This window comes from Sander vitreus, chromosome 1 (assembly GCF_031162955.1).
Source record: "Sander vitreus isolate 19-12246 chromosome 1, sanVit1, whole genome shotgun sequence".
Lineage (NCBI taxonomy): Eukaryota > Metazoa > Chordata > Actinopteri > Perciformes > Percidae > Sander > Sander vitreus.
This window is the reverse complement of record NC_135855.1, coordinates 905278-923507: the sequence shown is the minus strand read 5'-3', so window position 1 is coordinate 923507 and position 18230 is coordinate 905278.

The window sequence follows — 18230 nt, the reverse complement described above, 5'->3', positions numbered from 1 at the left end:
CGGCAACGTTAAGGTTGGTTGTCCACTCTGTGCTGGTGGCGACAAAGCACTCTATAATTTACAAGGACCCAACAATTCCAGTGATTCCCCAAGAGCATGCATGAATGCTCCCTTTTAGGAAGAAACCTCGGACAGACCCAGGCTCTTGGTAGGCGGTGTCTGACGGTGCCGGTTGGGGGTATGATGAACAATCGCAATAATAGTCACAATAAAGATATTGTAATAGTTATAATAGTTCATGGTGTCGTAGAGCACAGTAGGGTGTAACAGGGCGTGGCAGGGCGTTGGCTGGACATAGCAAGTTGAAGCCGGGCATTGCAGTGCGTAGCAGGGTGTAATAGGGCACAGCAGGGCAGGACCACGGCGACAGCTGCCACCATGATGTAGGTGCCATCATGATCCAAGATGATGATGCTGGGCGGAAAAAGAACATAAGGACTCCGGGGAATAAGCTCCCCAGAGCTAGGTTAGTAACAAGCATTTCTGTGACACGAATACACACAGATGGAAAGAGAGAGGAGAGAGAAGCTCAGTGTGTCCAAGGAGGTACCCCGGTAGTCTAAAACTATAACCGCATAACTAAGAGCTGCAGAGAAGGGGAGATAGGGAGGCTGTGTTCCGTGATTGTGGCTACACACCTTCCCCCGCCGGTCTAGGCTAACGCTGCGACTCATTACTCCCTAAGTATATGTAAGCTTTCTATGGGGAGAAGCAGAGATAGGGTGGGGGTGAGCCATGACTGTGGCTACACACCCACCCCCCGCTGGTCTAGGCGAATGCTGCAACTCCTCATACCCTAAATATGTAAGCTTTCTATGGGGAGAAGCAGAGATAGGGTGGGGGTGAGCCATGACTGTGGCTACACACCTTCCCCCACCGGTCTAGGCGAACGCTGCAACTCCTCACTCCGGAGAGACAGAGTTTTAAGTTTACTCTTAAAGGTGGTGACAGTGTCTTCCTCCCGAACCCAGACTGGGAGCTGGTTCCACAGGAGAGGAGCCTGATAGCTAAATGCTCTGGCTCCCATTCTACTTTTAGAGACTCTATGAACCACAAGTAACTCTGCATTCTGGGAGCGCAGTGCTCTAGTGGGACAATAAGGTACTATGAGCTCTTCAAGATATGATGGTGCTTGACCATTTAGAGCTTTGTAGGTCAGGAGAAGGATTTTACAGGAAGCCAATGCAGAGAAGCTAATATAGGAGAAATATGATCTCTTTTCTTAGTTCTTGTCAGAACACGCGCTGCAGCATTCTGGATCAGCTGGAGAGTCCTAAGAGTTTTATTTGAGCATCCTGATAATAGGGAATTACAATAGTCCAGCCTGGAAGTAACAAATGCATGGACTAGTTTTTCAGCATTGTTTTGAGACAGGATGTTCCTAATTTTGGCAATGATACGAAGGTGAAAAAAGGCTGTTCTAGAGGTTGGTTGTAAGTGGGCGTTAAAGGATATATCCTGATCAAAAATAACTCCTAGATTTCTGACAGTAGTGCTGGAGGCCATGGCAATGCCATCTAGAGTAATTATATCTTGGGATAATGATGTTCAGAGGTGTTTAGGGCCCAGCACAGTAACTTCTCAGGAAATTGTAGGTCATCCATGATTTGATATCTCTAATGCATACTTGAAGTTTGGCTAACTGACTGGTTTCGTCTGGCTTGCTTGATAAGTATAATTGGGTGTCATCCGCATAACAGTGAAAGTTAATTGAGTGTTTCCTAATAATATTGCCTAGAGGAAGCATATACAAGGAGAAAAGAATTGGTCCAAGCACCGAGCCTTGAGGAACGCCATGGCTAACTTTAGTGTACTTGGAGGATTTATCGTTGATATTGACAAATTGAGATCAATCAGAGAAATAGGACTTAAAGCAGCTTAGTGTGATTCCTTTAATGCCAACTAAATGTTCCAGTCTCTGTAAAAGGATGGTATGGTCAATAGTGTCGAATGCAGCACTAAGATCTAATAAGACAAGTATGGAGACAAGTCCTTTGTCAGCAGCAATTAGAAGGTCGTTAGTAATTTTCACCAGTGCCGTCTCTGTGCTATGATGCTTTCTAAATCCTGACTGAAAGTCCTCAAATAGACTATTCCTATGTAGAAAGTCACATAACTGATTAGCGACTACTTTCTCAAGGATCTTGGAGAGAAAGGGAAGGTTAGATATAGGTCTATAGTTGGCTAAGACCTCAGGATTGAGGGTGGGGTTTTTCAGAAGAGGTTTTATCACAGCTACTTTAAATGACTGCGGCACATTTTTGGTTCAATATTATTTGAACTCTAACTTAGTCATGTCTACACAGGAGGCGTTTCAGCCATATTTTGTAGTCACCATCTCGTGTGTGTCTGACAGAACAGATACTTTCCATTTTAGTGAACACAGATACAAATTTAAGGCTTCATGTCTACTTACTTCGGCTTTACACATGTAACTACAATGATTGTGTAGAGGGCTCTGAGTGCTGCCAAAGCACAGGTGACCTACACTCAGTACTCATGCCTAAAACGCATCCTGCGCAGGGGACTGAAACTGTTCTGTGCTACTGATGTGCTGTTTTTAACACGCAGCCTGTGTCTGTAGACATCGTGTTAGAGCATCAGGACCCGAGTCTGGTCCCAATTGAAGGTCCCCTCCAGGGGTGCCGTATAGGGGTGAAAAGTTAGGACAATTCCAAGGGCCCATGAGTGACAGGGGTAAAAAATAAGTGAAAACTAATATAAAATCATTAAACCATCATCATTCAGAATATATATTTCAAATATAATAATAAAATTAATGATCTCTTTGTTTTTCCTTGTTTGTGGCAGTAAAAGTAAAAAAATATATATATCCCCATTGACCAAAAAGTGAACATCCATATTGACCGACCACCGGTGACAGTGTTTAGTTGCAGTCAGTAGATGCGCCAGAATTAGTGACCACAATGTTGCCAAGTAAAGTTAAATCTAAATCCGGTTTTCAAAAAAGGAAAGAGAAAAAAGAGAAAGAGGAAAGACAAAGGAAAAGGAAAGGGTGTCAAACTGTAACCCAGTTTTTCACCAAGAAAGGTGGGGAGCCAATAGTCTGAGTGGTATTAACCTGTTGGCTTAATGTCCATAGTGAAATAAGCTAGCTAGCTACAGACTAGTGTTAGCCTACATTTAATTACCATTTAATCAGTGCAGGGAAATGTTTAGCAAGATATTCATATTAAATCATTGTCCCTGCCCCTTTTAGCAGACTTAACAGATGAGTCAGCAGCAGCCCAGTCTCCCCCTAACTGTGCCCCTCCCTGTCCCAGTGAAGAAGGTGAGCAACATTGTGTTCAATGACACGCCAGTTAGCATCATAGCAGGGAGTCTGTGGGGATTTCTCTGTCTCTCTTGCTCTTTTTACCATTACAAAAAAGAAAATGAAATATTTATTAATGACAGAAATTCAAACACATTAATAACAATTATTTTCTCACATAATGATCACTATGAAATAAAATAAAAAACAACCTACTGTCTGTACTGGATGCTGGACAGTTGGAAACAGTGAGTAGCTTACCTGAGCCTGCATGTAAGATACAGACCATATTAACTGTATTGAACTACAAGAAGCAAGACAGTTGCAAGCCTTTAATGAGAGTTATGTAAAGCTTTTGATGAGACAGTTAGGTCCTAGAGGTGTGGTGACAACAGCTGCGCAGAGGGGGCCCAATTTGATTTTTTGTCATGGGGCCAAAAATTCAATACAATATGCTCTTGTAATTTAGACCTTGTCTTTTAAGATGTTAACAATATATAAATGGAGTCTTATTACAGGATACAAAAATAAACATTTCATTCTGACGTGCATTTTTAGTCACGAAAACCCTCCACAGCTCATGGAAAAATGGACATCTCATTTTGGAAAGAGCATTGAAATTGCTAAGCTGACCGCACCTGCCCGTTTCAAATCGCAGAAATTTACAAGAAATGGCTAACTTGTTGGTGTGTTGTTTGAGACACATTACATATTCAAACATTAAAGAGGCAATATCTGTGGTATTTGTGCATAAAATGAAGGAGTACCTCTTCAATAAAAATAAATGCAACCAGCCAGGGCCGGAGTGGGACTCATTTTCAGTCCTGGAGTTTCAGGCTTTAGACCGGCCCACTTCACTTCACGACTGACTATATTAAAAACATTTAATTAAAACCTTAGTTTATAAATCTGCAATAGCGCCCTGTTCTCTACAGCCTTGCAATTCAGTGGATGTTTGTAAAATATAATTTTCAATTCAGTACAAATACAGTAAGTGTTGCTTCACAACCCAATGATGTTCAACAATATCTATTTTTTATTTTAAACTGCTCATCTTTTTTGTTTCTAACCTGTAGCACTTTGAGATCTTTTGATGAAAAGGACATTATAAATAAAATGCATTATTATTATTATTATTATTATTATTATTATTATTATTATTATATCAGAATCTATTTTCTATGCAAATAAGTAATCACAGATATCCAAAACTTAAAATTAAATAAAGAATTAGGTAAATTGTATTGCACTTTCTAATGACACCATAATCAATTTTTTCCTTTGAATAATATTTCATATAACTTTCTATTCCCTTTCAGTCGTGGGCTTTGCATATTTACTATGCTAATTTTGAGGATAAAGGCATAATGGGTCACAAGTAATATTTAGGCATATAAAGTGATTATATTGTAACTAATCTGATCATGTTTGCTTGTTCACACACTGTGATACAACAGCTTACAGTAGATGTGCCTTCCACACTGACAGCAGCTATCCCTAATGCACACTACTGGCTCTGCTTCTGACACTAAACACATTTTATAAATTGTCATAATTCTCAGCACAAATCTCTCATTTTTACAAAGCTTTCTGATCAAGTCAAGTCAGTTTCAGTAAGGTAGTCCCGAATCATATGGCATCATTAATTATTATTTTTCATATAGAGCAGGTCACCACCACTGTTGGGACCGAGGAAAGTAGAAGTAAGAATTAAACTGATCTTAAACAAAGGAACACATGTGGCCAACATGTGCTCAGAGACAAAGAGCCTGAGACAAAAGACAGGCCTACTTGCAAGAGCTCCAGCCTGGAGAGTTCACACCCCTATGTCAAAGTCTGAGCCAAGAGGGAAAGAGCCTCACAACTGGCCGCAAGTCAAAGAACTACAGGCTTGTAGTCTTCACACCTTCAAGAGCTTTGATTCTTCCCATTGGTTCAGCGGGACCATAAACACAGCATGGAGCCATGTCCAGTGGCCTGAGCTATAAAACTTCACCCGGAAGACAAGGGGGGCCTTGTCTTCCGTCTGCAACAGCCGTTGCTACAGGGAGTGCGCAACCACTTGTGCTAAAATCTTCCATTTCTGAACAAAGTGGATTTAATTAAGGGCATCCTAGAAACACACGTCGTGTTTTAACGCTGCAGAGAGAACAACGGCGTTCTATAGAAGAAAATCGGACACAGACACTGTTGTTTCTTCAAAGTCGACTGGCTTGTTCCCCGCTGCCCTGGGGACCAGAAAGTTTCTACGTTACCACTGACGAGCGACACGGACCGTTTCTGTTTTTCCGTGGAAATCTACGGACTGATGGACAACATACAGTAATGCTTAGAGTTCTGGGCAGAGAGAGATTTAGAACATAGTATGTTTATTAATGTGTAAAGGCTAATGTTGCCATTGTTTACCATTAATGTGTTTGATTAATAATGTGCTACGGGTGTACGTCTGATTATTAATCTGTGATCGGGACCGTGTGTCCCATTATTTTCTGTATGTATGTATCATATGATCACGATACTGTTGATATACGTTGTGTTTGACTAATGTAGCCTGGTTTAAAACTGTAAATACTACTTTGCTTATCTCCCGCTGGGAAAAAGTTAGCTACTGTACTGATTGAGAGGGTGATCACTGTCAGAACCTCGAAGATCAAGACTCTTTTCTTTTCTCTCTCAGTGTGTTTTTTTCGCTCCTCTTTTACACACTAACTAACCACACACACACACACACACACACACACACACACATGCGTGCCATTCTGTCAAGCGGGCCTTGCCAGACGACATAGTCACGTACAGAGCGTAGCCTCCACAGCTAGCACATAGCGAAGTAACTTGTTGTGTATCCCCATTGTCTGTAAACGTTAGTTTGAGAGCTAACTGGCTAGCCTAGCCCCGTGGAGCTTGTAACGCAGCCCACTAACGTCCTCTTGAGGCTAAATAGTTTCGTGCAGCTCACAGGAGTAGCCATTTTTGTAGTCTTTGGGCTTTCGTCGCTAGCATCCTGCACTTCTCCTAACTTACAGTAGCTTACCCGTCTCACTATCTTCATTTAGCGTTTCACTCTCGCTAGTTTTTATGAAAAAGTTAATCTCACCGTGTCACTTTCTAGAGCTCTCCTTTTTAAACTGTTGCCTTTTTAGTGTCGTTTTGCGCTTTCTATTACCCATCCTATTACCAGCTTCTCCTCCACTAAGCACCAGTGACTGAAGTGTATGAGGTGACGGTTTGTTTTGTTTTTTAGCAAGGTGCCACCATCGGAGCACTCAAAACATAAATACGTCACCATTAACCAGGCTGCACTCTGTGAGTGGGCTGCATGAATGTAGAGAACAGTGGGCTGCAAGAAAAAATAAATACTGTAAATACAAAGAGTGGGCTGAGAGTGCAGGCAGCCTAGAGACAGCATCCATGATATTTAACTATGATTTCAACCCAGTGCCATACCTGAACACCGGCCCTCACAACAACAACCAAAAAACCAGACCGGCCCACCAGGAATTCTCCCGGTGCTTCCCATTAGCAAATCCGGGCCTGCATACAGCCAATTTTCTTGCCTCCTGAAATAGAAAGAGGCCTATTCTGGGTCTTTAGCCTTATATAAAGCTCCCTCTCATTTCTCCACACTGCTGTTTAATACTCTCTGCTGCCAGTGCTGCCTTTTCCACTCCACCCTGCTCCTCCTGCTATTCTGGCCAAGCTAAGCAACAACTGTCCAACATGCCATGTCTGCTGGATGTGTAAACAAAGCTCGGAGGGACCGAGGCGCAAACAGACCTCTTAAGTGAGTCGGACGCAGTCGGGCGGGATGGTTGAAAATGTCCCCCTGTTCCCCTTTGATTCCCTGGGGAACAGAGACGGAAAACAAATTGAGTCTGACTCCCTTATTTTCTCAAGGTCCTGGAAGTGACCTGCCGGCGTTGCGGAACGCAGGTTGGAGTGCTGATGTTCACCGCCTGGCCGTCGAGCTGTCCAGCGGTATGTCAGCCTGACACAATGGAAAGCCCCCCCCCACCCCTTCCTCATCCCTATTCAATCCCAGCCAGAGCCCACAGTGGCACTGCTGACAACTCAGTCGGCCTACTCACACGGCGATGACCCAGTGAGTAATTGGTCGATAGAAGTCGGCAGGCATCGACTTGTGTGGCTTTGCAGGTGGTGATGACTCATTGTGTGTTCGCCCTCACTGGCCATGCTGCAAACGCACATGCCTGCTCCGCGAACAATGCGAGATCCTAAGGGATAAAACGGATATTCACAGAGAAGTAAAAATATCCAATGAATAATTAATGCAACAATAATAGCATACATGCACTCACATTTATCTCATCATTCCACAGTGGGAATGTGTACATAATAAGAGTATTATCTGTCTGCAGCGAGGCTGCCAACAGGCTCGGCCCATTTGGCTGGGAACTAACAGAGGAGTTTGGCTACCAGTTATCATACCGCTGCATCTCAGCAACTGGATAGCTAATTCTGGCAGATGAATACAGGATTTCCATCTTAACACATCAGAGCATTAAGTCTGGATTCAGCATTGTTAACGATTCAGATCCTAAGAGAGACAGAGAGGCAGGGAGAGGGAGTTACAGGTAGAGGTTCAAATATTTTATTCATTTATGCACATGATGTGTGTGCACATGCAGAAGCACACACGCACGCAGGCACACACGCACGCACGCACACAGACAACTTGGTGTCTTGCTCAAGGACACTTTGACAGGAGACATGGCTGATAATTGGCACAAAGTGCTGGCAGAAGTTATTAAGCGTATGAGATTACAAGGAAAGGAGGTTTTTCAGGCCTAACTTATCGCTCTATTTACAACAGCAAATAGAAAACAAAACATTTGGAAAGAAATGTATGATGCCTCAATGTGAATGTACACTAAACATGTGTATTCATCTGTACAGTACCTGCCCAGCACCAAAGGTTTAGAGACTAAAAAAGGAGTGAATTTTACATTTAAATTCATCAGTTCGCCAGAAAGATTACTCCAAATTAATACAAATTTTGGATGTATAAATTGAAAACGGGTTACTGACACGGTCGCCATATCAACTTAAAAGATGATAATATCTAAGTGTAGTGTTTACAGCTTGTTGACAAGTGGTCAAGAAACCAGTTAGATTCAAGGTTTTGGAAAGATGCAGAAAAGTAATGCTCACTTCAAGCACAAGCGTTTACTTTTTCAAAATGTAACCAAAAGCATCAACCATCAATCAATTCTATCTTTTCACACCTGGATTTGCCCGGTGTGACCTCAGTCGTTTTATTTGTGACTGCGGGTGAGCTCCCACTTTCACTGCTAGCTGAGTCATTTAGGTGTTAAATACATTGCTTAATGGCACCTCGACAGGAGACGAGTGTATGAAATTATCCCAGCAGGTCACAGATTTGAATACACAACCTTATGCTCACAAACCCACATCTTTAAGGCATTTCAGGGGTCTCTTCACTCCAATCACACAGCCAGTGAGCAATTGTGAACCATCTAGAAATCACCTGTTATTCATTTCATATTTTTGCTCTCTCCACAGTAGGAAGGAAGCATGAAGAGCAGTGCAAAACCTGCAGAGAGTTTGTCAGCCCTGTCTGTTTATCTGCCCAGTCTTAAAATAATATCAGGAATCATGGTTGAACTTGTAAAGAGTGTTGTTGCTACATGCTTGCTGCTCTACAGTGGCACTGTGTTTCTGCAGAGGGAAGAAGTCCTTTTGGAAATCCAGTAAAGCAGTTCAAAAGACGTTTGTGTGGCAATGTGCACATGCTGTTTCTGGAAGGTTGACATGCTGAATCATTCTATTGTTTTGAACTTTATTTTCTAAAAGTTATTGTTCTGATCACCAATCCAATTGGTCACACAAATTGTCACATTTATTAAAAGGACAGTTGGTAATCCAAGCTTGGCAGCACTATCAATCACTTTTAACCTGATCTTTGGATGCACACACTAATGCAGCATTCCAGACAACTTCAACCTCCTACTAGAAAATGTACAATATTGCCACTCAAAGTGGGAGTTCCTACTTGTAAACTCAGGGCAAGTCCATCTACCCTGACTTCATGAAGTAGTAGTTGTCTGACATTACACAACAATGGCAGGACTAATGGAAGCACATATTGTAAATGGTAAACCATCAACTAAAAGGCAATGTTAAGTATATTTGCCTTTTTTTAAAGTAAAATTGTGATTATTATGATTTCTGTATGTTTCCTGTTTTTGTATATTTATTCTGTATATTTCTGTTTAGTTATCTCCCAGACTGTGTTCTGTGTATTGTGTATTTCTGTTTCCTGTTTTATTTTGATAGTCTGGTTTTCTGTTTTGTCATGTCCAGTTTTACTTTCTGTGTTTTCCCGCCTTTGTTGATTGTCCTGCCCCGCCCTGATGTGTTTCACCTGCTGTATCACCTGTCCCTCATTTGTTCATTACCTCATGTATTTAACCTATGTGTTCGCTTTGTCTCTTGTTGGATTGTTTTGTATCCGTTTGTGTCCTGTCCTGCTAGTCTGCATCAATTGTTTCCTTGCCCGCTCAGTTTGTTTTTCCTCGTGCCTGTCTTCAGTTCATGCCCACCTGGATTCCCTGTTCTGGTTTTTTCCCTACCTTGGATGTTTTTTGCCTGCTGCATCAGGACTCCTTTTGTTGATGTGGTTTTTGTTTTTGTACAATAAACCCTACTCAATCTTCTCCTGCCTGCCTGATCTCTCTGCATTTGGGTCCACTATTTCCTGAATGCTCATGTTTTCTCCAGCTGTTTCGTTTATGTATGTCTATGGTTTGTATAGGCTGCACTGCTGAGAGTTCAATTGTGTGTAATGTTACATTTGCATAAGAAATGTTGGAGGTCTGAAGTTGAAAAATCCAACTGGGAAATCCCCACCTCTGACGACTGGAACACAGCATTGACCACTGGACAACCGCACATTGATTTAAAAAGGTAAAAAATGAATTCCCTGTTCATACACACAAGTATAACAGGGTCATATTTCGTATTATTTCCCTTTCAAAAACCTGTTAAACATATTTACTCCTCTGAGGTTGTCAGGCAATCCAGCCAGTCACCAACTTAAACCGAGCGAATGAAGCGGCCATGTCAGGGCTCTGCTAATTTGAAACATTAAAAAACCTTTGTGCCTTCTTCAAATCTGTCAATGCTTGTGATGCAATTACGTTTTAAATCGGTCCGGGTGATAAATTGAATCTATACTGTTCTGCTCTTAACCAAAGTTGATGAATCCGGTTTTAATCGGTGGCAGGGAGGTGCCTTGAAGTTTCATTTAACCGCGGCTGACACCGTCACGCTGTTGTCAGATGAGTCCTGCTCAACATTGAGACAGGCAGATTTTCTTACATCACCTTTTCAAAAGCCCATTTGATACCTAGTTTTGTCTGCGTGGGGACACTGAGGGCTTACATATATTCTAATGATGGTGGTGTTTGTGTAGGTTGATGTTACAGTAAAGAATGACCACCTTAAAGCAGCCTGCTCCCTTCAACTGCTGTACAGTAGGTGGGCGAGATTACAGTCCAGCTAAAGAGAATTGCTTCTAATTATAGATGACAAAGACTCCCCCAGTGTCTTCCTCCTCCCAGTGGCCACGCTGGGGAGAGAAACACTTCAAAATAAAGGAACCTTTGCCCTCTCGAGTTGCAAACAAAGAAGCTAAATGCAATATGAGGCCCAGTGATAAATTGCGTACTGAATATAGAAATGGCTGTTCTATTATTAAAGCAAGATGTGGCAAAAGGCTATAGTGAGTTTACAGTAAGTCGTGGAAAGTAAGAATTGTTCTAAAGTGCAAATTCAAGGTGCTTGTACTTCACTTGAGTATTTCCATTTTGTGCTAATTTACCTCTACTATAATTCAGAGGGAAGTGTTGTAATTATTACTCCACTATATTGATTTGACATCTATAGTTAGCAGTTACTTTAAAATTAAGATTTTACATACAACAAATTAAATACCCTACAAAATATTATGCAACTTTTGCTGAACAGCATCAACTCTGGCAACAGACAGCAATTATGGTACAAAGGTAAAGGTTTTTGGCTACTTTTTGTACCATTGAGGCAGTTTCTAGTACTGAATGTTAGGCTATATTCCAATAACTCTGCCTGTCCTCTGCTCGAGTAGGATGATGGCAATGAGTTCAGCACGACACGCAATGACTGATAACGGATGACAATCAAAACCAAATAATTTGAAAAAAACTTTTTTCCTTTGCAACATATTGTCAAAGCTCTGTGATAAAAGACTTGTGTGACATCTGTTCATATAGAGTTACATTAAACTCTAAAGACTAAAAGACTTATTTTATTACACTCATTGTAAACATGATTTTCATTATACTGATAAAACTGAGGCAACAGGACCAATCATTTTTCTTCTTGCTCATATATATTTACCCATAATATCTACAAAAGAATTTTAATATTAAAATTAAAAAACATTTACAGTATGATATTTGGGTGGGTTCCAGGCTCTGATTGGGCTATTCTTTTTGTCTGTCCAATCTGGCAACGCTGTATGTCAGTTACTGAGCAATATCTATCTAATGTTTAGCTAACATTAGCCACCATAAGCTACTGGTCATACCTGGGGCCCGTGTCAGGAAGGAGGTTTAACAAACTCTGAGTTGATTTACCCTGAGATGGAAACTCTGAGTTTTTGGTTTCAGAACAGCTGATTCGAGTTCAATCAACTCGGACTAGGTTCACTCAGAGCTAAGCGTGTGCACCACCACTATAAAAAGGCAGTATGAATGGAGCCATGATCCTACGATTCACCATGGCAACAACCACAAACAAACTGGTGGGCGGAAATACTCATGCGCACAAACAGCGAGTTTGAACATGTATTTGGTTAAAAAAAGCAACACAGCGGCTGCTGTAAAATAGTGAGGAAAAAATTGCTGCTCGAGTCAATGCGTATGTTCCAATATAGTGTATTGATATCATATTTAATCACAGGTAACCTATAATATTACTGGTGAAAACTGGAATGGTAGTAGGCTACACCTATAATTTCATTTAGGTGCAATCCTGCGGGCGAAAAAGTAAACTAGCCTAGGCTACTACTAATCCCATTCTGAGGTTGCAGAACCATCATTAACAGAGTCACACTCTTCTGACGGCGCTTTGCTACAGTGGCTTTACTAATATGCTCCGCATCACCAATGTTGTAAAGAAAACTGCCGTTTGCAAAAAAATTTATGTGACACAAATAATCTGCTGGGATGTAGACCCATGTCCACGATGGGTGACGTTAGTTATATGAGGACGGATAAGGTTATATAGGCTACATAACTGATAGACTGGGAGGAAAAACCATACCGCTCAAATAGGTAGGCTAGTATCTGGAAATGAAAATGCATCTATAGTCGGGGCCTCAATATCATCTCCCGACGTACGTATGTTTTACTCCCTGTCAAGTAATACAGCTTCTTCATCAACGGGATCATCGACACAAGGAAATGCTGTGTTTTGAGAAAAGAAAACATTTTATAATCTGCCTAACATGGTTAATAAACCAACGCTGTTTATGTATTCATGCAGATAACAAACTGGTCTAAAATGCGCCTGTTTTTATTGGAAATCTTTTAGCTAACACGAAACCATGGATTTATTATAGCCTATTGGCCGCACGAAACACACTCTCTCTCTCCCCTCGCCCGCTCTTCATCCGTATACTTCATCCATAGACTATACTCTGGCTCAAATGAATACAGGCGGCCATTCATTTATAACGACCTTATCCACACTGTCAAAATCATTTAAACATTGAGCCATTACATTGAAAATCTTTTAGATAACAGGAGCCTATCATTTCTGTATCCTACTCCGTAACAACAGACATCCTGAATGCCTTTTTCTCATCTCGCATTTCACTCTCCACAACGCTGTCTTCGGACAAAAAGCCTGTCAGTAGCAACAACAACAAAAAACACTTTTATTGGACAAAAAGCAAGCCTCCACAATTGCCCCATTAGGTTACATTGTAGCTCGGTTCGCGTCGGCTCGTCATTGCGATCTCGCTCAATACTGGACCAAATTCACAGATTTTTGGTCACATTAGTCTATTAGACATAAATGCATGGGGAAATGGGGCACAGGGTGAAAAAAATGGTAGTTACCCTTTAATGATTCACTTTAAGATGAGGACTAACTAATGTGTTTGGCAAACATAACCCATGATCCCACAAACTAATGTTAGTTTATGATGTGCTCCTTTACTTTGGAAGTAAAGTTTGGTTACTAATGTGGATAGTTAGTTGGACATGCCAATGTTACAGCAGACAAACACAACTATTTGTGTAATGGTTAAAGGTTTAATGAACAGCCTTAGTCTAAAGGTGTAGATCAGAATGTTGATCATGATTCACAAACATATGGTAAATATCCTGGTTAAACTGCAATGTTGATATGTTAGCTGATGATTCCATATTGTCTTAGTTTCTATCTGAATCTGCCTCTTTTGGAGAAGAGGGCAGATGACTCATGTGTGGCTGCTGTGCAAATACATTGGATTTTCAGACTAGCTGGTTACAGTGCAGTGTAATGGTACTCAATGATATAATATTCACATCTAAGAAAAATCATAAAATCCACCATTTCCACCAAGAAACATGAACTGTCATCAGTCTGAGGGGATTACATCCTTCTTCTCGCGGCAGAGGCACTGAGGGGCGTAAATCTCAGGTCAGGATGACAATGTCTAATGCACCTTGACTAATTGATTGTATCATTTTGAATGGATGTGAAAACAAAGAAACTATAGGGCTGTTGTGGAGCAAGGTGGGGTGTATTTACTGTAGCTTCTGGACTGCTGGACGTGTTGATTGCCTCCTTGACAGAGCTGGAGTGGCTCGGAGAAAAGAACATTCCACCCATCCTGTCACTGTGAAACTTTTTATTTCTTCCAAATCCTCCTTTTTGTCCCGTCATACTCATCCCCTCTTTCCTCCCACTCTCCTCATTTTCCATTTTCATGTAATTTTTTGTCTTTGTCCTTATTGCTTTCCTTTTCACCTTCCCCTTCTTTTTAAAAACTCGTTTGTACGATATTGAACGAAAATGTATGCACACCAATTCGTTTGTTATCCTACAAAATCGGCTAGTCACGTTGACGCCTTGCTTGTTGAGTTTAGCTGACAAAAAGTGAGCGTTTCCTGGGTGAAAGTCCAGACCTTCCAAACCGAGTGCCTCTCTTCAGTGTGTGTACTGATTGAATGTGGAAAGTTCCTCTGTTAGTCTTGAGCAGTACACAGGAAAATGGATTCCCTAATCTCTTAAAACACATTATGATCCTTCTAATGCAATTTCCAAATTGACTAAATTTGATGGAAATTTGATTTTGACCAGATGGAACTATGATCTACTGCCAGAGGAGCAAAAGTTAAACACGGTTTGTCTAACTCTGACTTTGGAGTTCTTTCATGTGCTTATCCAGGGGAGTTTTAAGTCTGTTTGGTACGGTGGCCGATTACACAAGGGAAGTTCTCCAGACCTCTAGGGGGAGCAGCTAGTGGAACAGCTGGATTTTAGACCCCACCGGGAGAGAGAGCTCTGCCTTTTTATTAGAGTCGGGTATGGCTGCAGCCTGGAGAACTCCATAGACTGTATATTAAATTCATATTATTATTATTATTAATAACATAATATATTAGTAATATACAGTCTATGCTCCCGTCTCATGCCTTCCCGGCTGGTGCCGTCCCCGAGCTTCGGCTTTTCAAAATAAAAGCTTGCGTCTGGTCCGCTATGTCTTCGTACTTTGGTGTGTTGGATGTTTGTGAACTAAACAGTACGGCAATCATGCTAATGAATATAATAACTTTTTCAGCAGATGTCTTACTTACAACACGTTGGAGTTAGCAAAGCAGTTCTGTGTTTATATGTGCGAGCTGGATTTATTCAGATTGATAAATCCCACGGTAAATTGGCTGGTTTACTAAACAGAGAGGGACATAAATCCTGTCTGTCTTTTGTATTTCAGAGCGAATTGCTCCACAATATGAATACAGATTGATCACTTATTTTGTTGGTAACCGTTGTTGTATACTATGTATGTATACTAGCTGCTCCCTCTAGAGGTCTGGAGAACTTCCGTTGTGTAATCTGGATGCTGCGTTTTTTTGTTGCATTTGTTTTCTGGGTTTGTGTGCTTTTCTTTTTGCATCGTTTCATATTTGCAGTGCGTTTGTGTATTTGGTTGTGTTGTGTGTATTTGCAGTGCGTTTATGTATTTGGTTGTGTTGTGTGTATTTGCAGAGCGTTTGCTGAATGCTGCACATGTGTTGTCAAATTAATGAAGTTGTTTTCTTAATTTGCTCGTGTTTTGTCTATTTGTGTGTGTTTTCTTAAGTTGCAGGGTGTTTGCCCCTGTCGGCCACCGTAGTTTGGTCCCATGATGCTGCCAATTCCAATCAGTGTCGAGCTGTCGGCCCCTGGGAGCAGCCTGTTTATCCTCTGCTACCACAGAGCAGATCCTCCTGAGTAGCTGGAGGTTACATACCTTGCTTATAGACGTTACTGAAAGAGAATACAACACTTTTCATTTACTTACACAGCTCAAAATATGAAGATTCACAGTATTGACTTCTTAGGTTGAAGAAAAAGCCCAAAGTCCCCCCCAAAGGGACTTACCATCTCCAACAGAAAACACTGTTCACAAACTGCTCCAAACAGCTCTATTGTAGTCCAGCCTTTACTTCAGAGACAAACGTGGTCACTTTGGAACACACGTTATAATGCTCACCTAGCTGCTAGCATGGCACGCCCTCATACTCTGCTTCTGACTGGCTAGTAGTCCTTACCTAGGTACTGTCAGGGCACGCCCTCATACTCTGCTTCTGACTGGCTAGTAGTCCTTACCTAGATACTGTCAGGGCACGCCCTCATACTCTGCTTCTGACTGGTTAGTAGTCCTTACCTAGGTACTGTCAGGGACACGCCCTCATACTCTGCTTCTGACTGGCTAGTACTCCTGTACCTAGGTACTGTCAGGGCACGCCCTCATACTCTGCTTCTGACTGGCTAGTAGTCCTTACCTAGGTACTGTCAGGGCACGCCCTCATACTCTGCTTCTGACTGGCTAGTAGTCCTTACCTAGATACTGTCAGGGCCCTCATACTCTGCTTCTGACTGGCTAGTAGTCCTTACCTATACTGTCAGAGCACGCCCTCATACTCTGCTTCTGACTGGCTAGTAGTCCGTTACCTAGGTACTGTCAGGACACGCCCTCATACTCTGCTTCTGACTGGCTAGTAGTCCATACTGGGTACTGTCAGGGGACACGCCCTCATACTCTGCTTCTGACTGGCTAGTAGTCCGTACCTAGGGTACTGTCAGGGCACGCCTCATACTCTGCTTCTGACTGGCCAGTAGTCCTTACCTAGGTACTGTCAGGGCACGCCCTCATACTCTGCTTCTGACTGGCTAGTAGTCCTTACCTAGGTACTGTCAGGGCACGCCCTCATACTCTGCTTCTGACTGGCTAGTAGTCCTTACCTATACTGTCAGAGCACGCCCTCATGCTCTGCTTCTGACTGGCTAGTAGTCCTTACCTAGGTACTGTCAGGGCACACCCTCATACTCTGCTTCTGACTGGCTAGTAGTCCTTACCTAGGTACTGTCAGGGCACACCCTCATACTCTGCTTCTGACTGGCTAGTAGTCCTTACCTAGCTACTGAGCATGTGCGACTCCCAACAAAGATGGAACAGAAGTGAGAGGTCTCACTCTGTAGCTAAAACAGAGAGCTCAACACACAGGGTGAAAAGAGGAGCTGCAGCAATGTGCAGTACAACAAATATATTCATGAAAATTAAACCATGTAAACCTATTCTGATATAACCTCTAAATACAATTATGAACCTGAAAATGAGCATAATATGAGCACTTTAAACATCTTCTTTTCTTATTCCAGTTATATTGTATATACAGTATTTGTCATGGTGTCTTTTACATATATTTTATTGTAATATTTACATTTTATATTTATGTTCTTGTCTGTTGCGAAACTTTGCTTTATTGTTTCTTTTTTTTATATGTTTATGTATGCACCAAAACCAAGGCAATTTTTTTGTAAAACGTACATGGCAATAAATCTATTTCTAATGAATAACCAAAGCTGCATGTCATATACTGTACATTATCAGGAACTGAAAAAAGGAAAAAAATCACAGAGGAGAAGAAAGTTCCATAAGGTTACATGTTATTCTGGACTCTGGTTGCTCTATACAGTGGACAACAGAAACACTGCAATTACCTGCAAGTAATACCGAGAAACAGCATCCCCAATTCTGCTGAGAGAAAAACCAACACACAACAGAGAGGGAAGGCCAACTTGTGAACTAGCCTATACCAGCTTCTACATGTACATTTTTTATTTTTAAATACTTTTGACTTTACTGGGTCATTTTACTCTCAGTTGCATGGACAGTTTTCATTTTCATCTTAATTTGACCCATCTCTCTTTAGTCATTTTTGTAAATGGGGTTAGATTCACTGCAAGTTTAAGTCCTTTCTCTCAATTATTTTGTGAGATTTACAGCCTCTTTGCAAAAAGGCAAACCCAGCAAAGCAGCATTTTGACAAACAAAAAAAGTTCAGTGTGTAAAGTATCAAAAACAGTAACAACTATTCTCTATATAAGCTGGAAAGTAGTCAGCCAGCAGGGTCAAATGCCAAGCCAACTGAGACCTGGATAAACTACTTTTTAAGTTTGTAGTTTATTCTGCAAACAGACAGGCCAAGCCACAGAGTTTCAGGGTTTTTTCGAAATTCCTCAGAGCAGTTCAGAAAAGTAAGTTGTCCATCCGCCAGGGACACACTGCTCAATATAACACATTTTCAGCTACAGAAGCTACACTACGGTTTGAAATGTTGCATTACTGGTTAAGTAAAAATTGTAACTCTAGAGAGATAGCCTTGGTGCAGTTTTC